The following is an 8,028-nucleotide window of genomic DNA, read 5'->3' as shown; positions in this document are numbered from 1 at the left end:
TCACCGTGGTCTCGATCTCCTGACCTTGTGATCCGCCCGCCTCGGCCTCCCAAAGTGCTGGGATTACAGGCGTGAGCCACCGCGCCCGGCCAGCAATTCACTCCTTAACTCTGGTTTCTGTGTCCACACTGGCCTCTGCATCCACAATGCTACTGAAACTCTTCCCTATTTGTCATGACGAGAATAGTCAAAACCCAGTGACTTTTTCAGATCTCATTCTCCCTAACTTTCTGCAGCAATACACAGTTCTAATTATGTCTTCCTTCTCAAAATTGTCCTCTTCCTTGACTTCTGGGATTCATCAGATATTTATTGAGTACCTACTACATGCCAGGCACAAAAAAATGCTCCTATCTGTGAAGAGGGTTTTTGTGGGAGTAAGATATACACAAGTGTGTTAAGCATCACATTGAGGTTAAGTACAGGGTCCTTGGGAGACAGAATTGCTGTTCCCAAAACATTCTTGGGGACTTAGGAAAGGTTTTTTGGAAGATGTGACATCTAAGCCTAGACCTGCCAGATCATTAGAGAAAATATCCAAGTGATATGGGAAGAGAGGCAGGGAGACTTTCCAGTAGAAGAAACAGCATGCGGTGAAATGGGCCAGAGGTGATACAGAGTAAATCATTTAGTGAATCTGGAGATGGAGGACAAGGCTGGGTGAGGGTAACACAGATGATGAAGACACAGGACAAAGAAAGGGCCAGCTTAAGAAGGTCAAAGGAGGTCAGGCACAGCAGCTCATGCCTGTAATCCCAGCACTTGGGAGGCTGAAGTAGGTGGATTACTTGAGTCCAGGAGTTCGAGACCAGCCCAGACAACATAGTGAAAACCCATCTTCACAAAAAAAAAAAAAAAAAAAAAAAAAAATTAGCCAGGTGTGATGTCATGTGCCTGTAATGCCAGCTACTCAGGAGGCTGAGGCAGGAGAATCGCTTAAGTGTGGGAGGTAGAGGTTGCTGTGAACCAAGATTGTGCCACTGCACTCTAGCCTGGGTGATAGAGTGAGACCCTGTCTAAAAATATAAATAAATAAATAAAAGGGCCATAGATAATCAAGTGGGGGAAAGAATTGTCTTTCCAACAGATATTCAGATGTTGGAACAACTGAATATCCACATGCAAAAGAATGAAGTTGGGCCGGGCCTGGTGGCTCACACCTGTAATCCCAGTAATTTGTGATGCCAAGGTAGAAGGATTGCCTGAGCCCAGGAGTTCGAGAGCAGCCTGGGCAACATGACAAGACCTAGTCTCGAAAAACAAGAAGAAGAAAAATTAAATTAAAAAAAAAAGGAATGAATTTGGATCCCTACCTCACATCATATAAAAAATTAACATAGACAGGCGCAGTGGTTCAAGCCTGTAATCCCAGTACTTTGGGAGGCCGAGGCGGGCAGATCACAAGGTCAAGAGATCGAGACCATCCTGGCTGACATGGTGAAGCCCCATCTCTATTAAAAATATAAAAAAATTAGCTGAGCATATTGGTGGGCACCCGTAGTCCCAGCTACTCGGGAGGCTGAGGCAGGAGGATAGCTTGAACCTGGGAGGTGGAGGTTGCAGTGAGCCGAGATCACACCATTGCACTCCAGCCTGGGTGACAGAGTGAGACGCCATCTCAAAAAAAAAAAAAAAAAAAAAAAAATTAACGTAAAAAAGCATTGTAGATCCAAATGTAAGAGTTAAATAAAATTCTTAGACGAAAACAAAAATATCAATTGTGATCTTGGATTAGGCAAGTTTCTTAGATATGACACCAAAACACAAGCACTCAAAGAATAGATAAATTACACTTCAACAAATTAAATTTTTTTGGTGCTTCAAAGCATACTATTAAAGTGAAAAGACAACCCACAGAATAGAAAAAAAAAATTTGCAAATCATATATCTGATAAGAGACTGGTATCCAGAATACAGAAATAATTCTTTCTTTCTTTAGTTTTTTTGAGATGGAGTCTCGCTCTGTCGCCAGGCTGGAGTGCAGTGGTGCCATCTCTGCTCACTGCAACTTCCGCCTCCCAGTTTCAAGCGATTCTCCTGCCTCAGCCTCCCGAGTAGCTGGGATTATAGGAGTGTGCCAATATGCTCAGCTAATTTTTGTATTTTTAGTAGAAACCTGGTTTCACCATGTTGGCCAGGATGGTCTCGATCTCTTGACCTCATGATCCACCCACCTTGGCCTCCCAAAGTGCTGGGATTACAGATATGAGCCACCTTGCTCCGCCACAAAAAGAATTCATACAACTCAATGATAAAAAGACAACCCACTTTAAAAATGGGCTAAGGGATTTCTCCAAAGACAACATACCAGTGGCCAATAAGCACATGAAAAGATTTCATCATCAGTCATTAGGGAAATGCAAATCAAAACCACAATGAAATACCACTTCACACCAGCCAGGATGGCTTTTTTTTTTTTTTTTTAATGGAGACAGAGTCTTGCTCTGTCGCCCAGGCTGGAGTGCAATGGCATGATCTTGACTCACTGCAACCTCCGCCTCCCGGGTTCAAGCAATTCTTCTGCCTCAGCCTCCTGAGTAGCTGGGATTATAGGCACCCACCACCACGCCCAGCTAATTTTTTGGATTTTTAGTAGAGATGGGGTTTCACTATGTTGGCCAAGCTGATCTCAAACTGCTGACCTCGTGATTCACCCGCCTTGGCCTCCCAAAGTACTGGGATTACAGGCATGAGCCGCCATGCCCAGGCGGCTATAATTTTTTTTTTAAAGGAAAATAAATGTTGTCTAGGATATGGAGAAATTAGAACCCTCATACATGCTGCTGGGGTTGTAAAATGCTGCAACCACTTTGGAAAAGTGTTTAGCAGTTCTTCAAAATGTTAGAGTTGCCATATTATCAAGCATTTCCACTCCCAGGTACATACTCAAGAGAATGAAAACATACATTCACACAAAGGCTTATGCATGAATGTTCATAGCAGCATTATTATAAATAAAGCATGGTAACAGTCCACATATCCACCAACTGATGAATGGGTAAGGAAACTGTAGTACCTTCATACAGTGAAATATTATTCAGCAATAAAAAAGAATGAAGTACAGATACATACATGTATGAACCTTAAAAACACTCTGCTACATGAAATAAACCAGTCACAAAAGGCTACATATTATGTGATTCATTTATAGGAAGTATCCAGAATACACAAATCCATAGAAACAGGAAGTAGATTGGTGGCCAGGGGCTGGGGAAAGGGGAATGGGAAATGACTGCTAACAGGTATGGGGTTTCTTTTTGGAATGATGATAATGTTCTGAAATTGACTGTGGTGATTGTTGCACTACTCTGTTAATATGCTAAAAACCATTAAATTGTGCACTTTGAAAAGAATGAATTTTGTGGTATGTGAATTACATCTCAAAAAAAGTTATTTAAAAAACAAACCAGCCAGGAACAGTGCCTCACGCTTGTAGTCTCAGCAACTCAGGAGGCTGAGGTGGGAGGATCACGGAGTCCAGGAGTTCAAGGCTACAGCGAGCTACAATCACGCCACTACACTCCAGCCTGGGCAAGAGCGAAACACTGTCTCAAAAACAAAAACAAAAGGCTGTAGAAGCAAATGAAAGGGTTTAGGCTATCTTGATGGTAATAGGGAATCATCAAACAGTTTTCAGAAGGACAACAAAATGATCTGGGTTGTGCTTTGGAAAGATCACTATGGGCATCATGTGAGGACTAGATGGAAAGAGGTCACGGTGGGGAAAACAATTAAAGAAGAAAATATGGGCCAGGCGCGGTGGCTCACACCTGTATTTCCAACACTCTGGGAGGCCAAGGCGGGCAGATAGCTTGAGCTCACGAGTTCGAGACCAGTTTGACCAACATAGTGAAACCCTGTCTCTACAAAAAAATACAAAAATTGGCTGGGTGAGGTGGTGCATGCCTGTAGTCCCAGCTACTTGGGAGGTTGAGGTGGGAGGATGACTTGACTCCGGGAGGCAGAGGTTGCAGTGAGCTGAGATCCCACCACTACACTCCAGCCTGGGCAATAGAACCAGACCATATCTAAAAAAAAAAAAAAGAAGAAAATATGTGTAAGGTGCTGATTTCAGTGCCTGGCATATAATAGATATTTGATAAATGGCACTTCCCTTTTCTTTCTTCATGGACTGAGATCATATCAGGGCACCCTCTGCCTTAGACAGTGACTGAGGCCTCATTCTCCTGTCTACAGGGGCTGCAAGACAACATAGCTGGGTAAAGTAGGCCTGGTGTAATAATCCAGTAGCGGTGGGGCATGGTGGCTCACGCCTGTAATCCCAGCACTTTGGGAGGCCGAGGCAGCGGATCACCTGAGGTCAGGAGTTCGAGACCAGTTTGACCAACATGGAGAAAACACCTCTCTACTAAAAATACATAATTAGGCATGGTGGTGCATGCCTGTAATCCCAGCTACTTGGGAGGCTGACGCAGGAGAATTGCTTGAACCCGGGAGGCGGAGATTGCAGTGAGCTGAGATCGCACCATTGCACTCCAGCCTGGGCAACGACAGTGAAATTCCGTCTCAAAAAAAAAAAAAAGGGGGGAATCCAGTAGCAAAAGTGTCATTATAACTGACAACTGAGGCTCAGCCTCCATGTCTGGGGGATGGTGGAGAGTGGTAGGCTCATGGCGAACTCGGGTCCGCATGCCCTCTCTGAAGCTCAGCTTTACTGGACAGGTGCCCTGGGGGAAAGTGGGTACAGCATTGCAGATCTGGTCATTTGTCAAGAGAAGCTGGAAATTTCCATTTTTATATTAGACCTCTCAATTTTCTGAATGCTGGCAACTAATTCGGAATGTTATCAAAAGATGGTTTTAACACAATAGCCAGGTACAGTGGCTCACACCTTTAAATCCCAGTGCTTTGGGAGGCTGAGTTGGGAGGATTGCTTACACCCAGGAGTTCAAGACTAGTCTGGACAACAGAGTGAGACCCCCACCTCTACAAAAGTCAAACAAAAACAAAACAGAATCAGCATCAACAACAAAACAACAAAAAACACTATGAACCACTGTTTTGCTCTGCTCCGGGGAGGCTTTCTCAAGTTAACAGTTTGCCTCAGGTTGCCACGTACTTGATTGGGTTACAACTTGCTGGAAATCATTTTTAACTTCAGAAGCACTGGTCCCCTAAACGGATTCCTGGGACATACCCTTATCTCTATCAGTAACACTCAGCCCCTCTGAGCGTGGATTACTCTGCAGATGGCCAAATCGATCTGTTGTTGATTCTATTCACTCCACTTTCAGAGGTTGGCATTTTCCTCGTACTGACCCACCCACCCTATTTGAGGCTTAACATTGTTTAGGAGGAGCTAGCAGATGATTTACAATGAGTGTTATCATTCAAAAGAAAGTCCTATTATTTGCTACAGACTAGGGTGTGGTATCAAAGATTGGAGGGGCCTGGAGTTTAGGGTGGAGTTCGGGCGAGGTCCTGGCCAAGCCCTCGCATGCGGGCGATGTGAGTTCAAGTCATACACAACCAAGTGGGCATGCCATGTCTCCGAGACAGGCCTCCTTTTCGTGTGCTGGGTTGTGGGTTTCGCCTTGAAGAAGGTGAATGGCGAGCATAGACAATGAGGGAAGTTATTATGGGGCCGGCAGGGGAAATGCAGTTAGGAAAGAAAGGAACGTAGGTCACCGCATAGTCCCAGGGGCTGTGGTGATGAGTTCGGAGAATGCCACCCTTCCTGGGCCCTCTTCTCCTTAAAGGTAATGCCAGTCAAGGGAGGGGGTTTACTGACTGAGTGAGCCTTACTGGCCTCCCATCCCCCAAACCTTCTTCTCTGGGACATTCTTTTTTCCCTAAAGTGGAGGCCTTGCCTTCTGTTCCAAGTGAGGGTTAGGGCAGGGGAAGACAAGAAAGTCAGCGTGGTAAAACTTGCTGGCCAGACGCGGTGGCTCACGCCTGTAATTCCAGCACTTTGGAAGGCCGAGGTGGGTGGATCACCTGAGGTCAGGAGTTTGAGACCAGCCCGGCCAACATGGCGAAACCCTGTCTCTACTAAAAATACCAAACAAATTAGCTGGGCATGGTGGTGGGCAACTGTAATCCCAGCTACTCAGGAGGCTGAGGCAGGAGAATCACTTGAATCCAGGAGGCAGAGGTTGCAGTGAGCTGAGATCACACCATTACATTCCAGCCTGGGTGACAGGAGCAAAACTCTGTCTCAAAAAAAGCAAAAACAAAGACAAAAAACAAACAAAAAAAATCACAACGTACCTTAATTTTCCTTGGGGGAAGTGAACTCTACAAGGAGATCAGCCTTGGTTACCAGAAAGCAAGATACTTCTCTGAGCATAAATGCTGCTTTGCCGTCCTCCAACTCCTTGCTTGGACTTTTTGGGATAGGTGAGATGTGGAGGTAAGGGGCCTTGGGCTTGGGTCTGATTTCTGGTTCACTCTAGGCCCTGGGCCCTTCATAAATACTTTCCTCCAAATCTTCTTTCCATGCCCTGCCGACCTCATTCTGGCCTCTCACAAGCTGGACACCCTCTTACAAAAAGCTCAGGGAATTAAGATTCTGTTTTTGGGAAAGAGGAAGGGTGACATCCTCAAGTTAAGGAAATAAATGTTGCTTAAGAGGATTTTTGGAGGGTTGAATAAAAGTGAAGGGGCTTTCTAACAAGGAGGTTAAAACCATGGCTTTTGGAGTCTGAAAGGGTTCAAAGTTTACCTGTCATTTACCAGCTGAGTGGCTCTGGGAAGTTACTTTAACTTCTGGACCCCATTTTCTCATCCGGTAAAAAAGGGTTATGAATACAGGCTCTGAGGATTAAGAGGTGAGAAGTACAATGAATACTTAGAACATTGCTTGGTACTTAGCACTGAAAAATGTTAGCCATCACTAGTTTTACCAAAGAAAAAAGGAGAAAAGATGATGTGGTTCCTGGCAGGTGTTTGGTGGCTCCCTGACACCCACATACTCTGCACTGCCCGGAACCTCCTCCCTCCTTGTCTGTATTAGTAATCCCTGCCTCCTCTGCAGGAGCCAGCTCAGCGGCCCCTCCTCTGAGCTCCCAGGGCACCTTGAGTTGGATTTGTCTGGACATTGGGTTCCTGTGTTACCTCCAAATCCACTGCTCGAGCTCAGTGGATGTTTGTTGAATTAGTGAATAATCCCTTGCTTTTGTACGTCACTTCAGTTCATAAAGCTCATAGGAATACATTATCTGATTTAATCTTCAGAAGCACACTGCAGGGAGGATCCTGTTTTACGGATTAAAAATACACGTATACAAGAGACGGGTTACCCGGAGTCTGCACAGTTCATGCAGATTGCAACAACCTAGACCCTGCCTGAGGTGCAGCTCCTGGGTCACCTCACGTAGTCAAAAGTGGGTGTCTCGGGGAGGTTCCCACCAGCGCAGGGAGGTGGTTTCTGAGCAACCTCACTGAAGTCTGCACCAAATTGCCAGCAGGGCCCAGACCTTTCCCTGACTGTCCCAGCTCTCTCAGTGCAATGAATCTGGGAAACCCAAACATACTGCCCCTCTCACCCCATCAGACCTGCCCTTCCAGGGATGTGGCTTTCCCTTACCCAGGGAAAAGGCTGAGGTGGCCTCAGGCTGCTGTGGGGGACATGGGTGTCCTCCTTTCTTGGTGAACAGCAATTTGACCTTAGCCAGTGTGAAGAGTGGGGGGCTCTGACCGGGGTGTGGGAGGAGGAAACGAAGTGGGAGCACAGCCCACCCCCATCCTCTCTGCAGCCTCTGGGGCTCCCCTCAGGTCTGTCTGGCAGCTGTCTTTCCCACTGACCTCTTTTCCTCCCTCTGTGTTGGCCACATCCTTCCTTTATCAAAAGCAGCTGCTTCAGGTTCTCCTGAATTGCCTTTTAGGGGAAAGGCATTTGTGTCTCTTGGTAGCCGGTTTCTGCTGAGAAAGGTGGGACAGGCTCTGGCTTCTTAGGTGAGACTGGAGAGGCCAAGGCAATCTTTCACTCCTGGAGAGCTGGGGAGAAGCCCACACCACTGGGGCAATTGAGACCCCATCCCCTCCCCTCCCCTCCCCTCTCCTCCC

This window comes from Mandrillus leucophaeus, unplaced genomic scaffold (genome assembly GCF_000951045.1).
Source record: "Mandrillus leucophaeus isolate KB7577 unplaced genomic scaffold, Mleu.le_1.0 Scaffold38, whole genome shotgun sequence".
In the NCBI taxonomy this organism is placed as follows: domain Eukaryota; kingdom Metazoa; phylum Chordata; class Mammalia; order Primates; family Cercopithecidae; genus Mandrillus; species Mandrillus leucophaeus.
Note: the sequence above shows the minus strand (reverse complement) of the source record.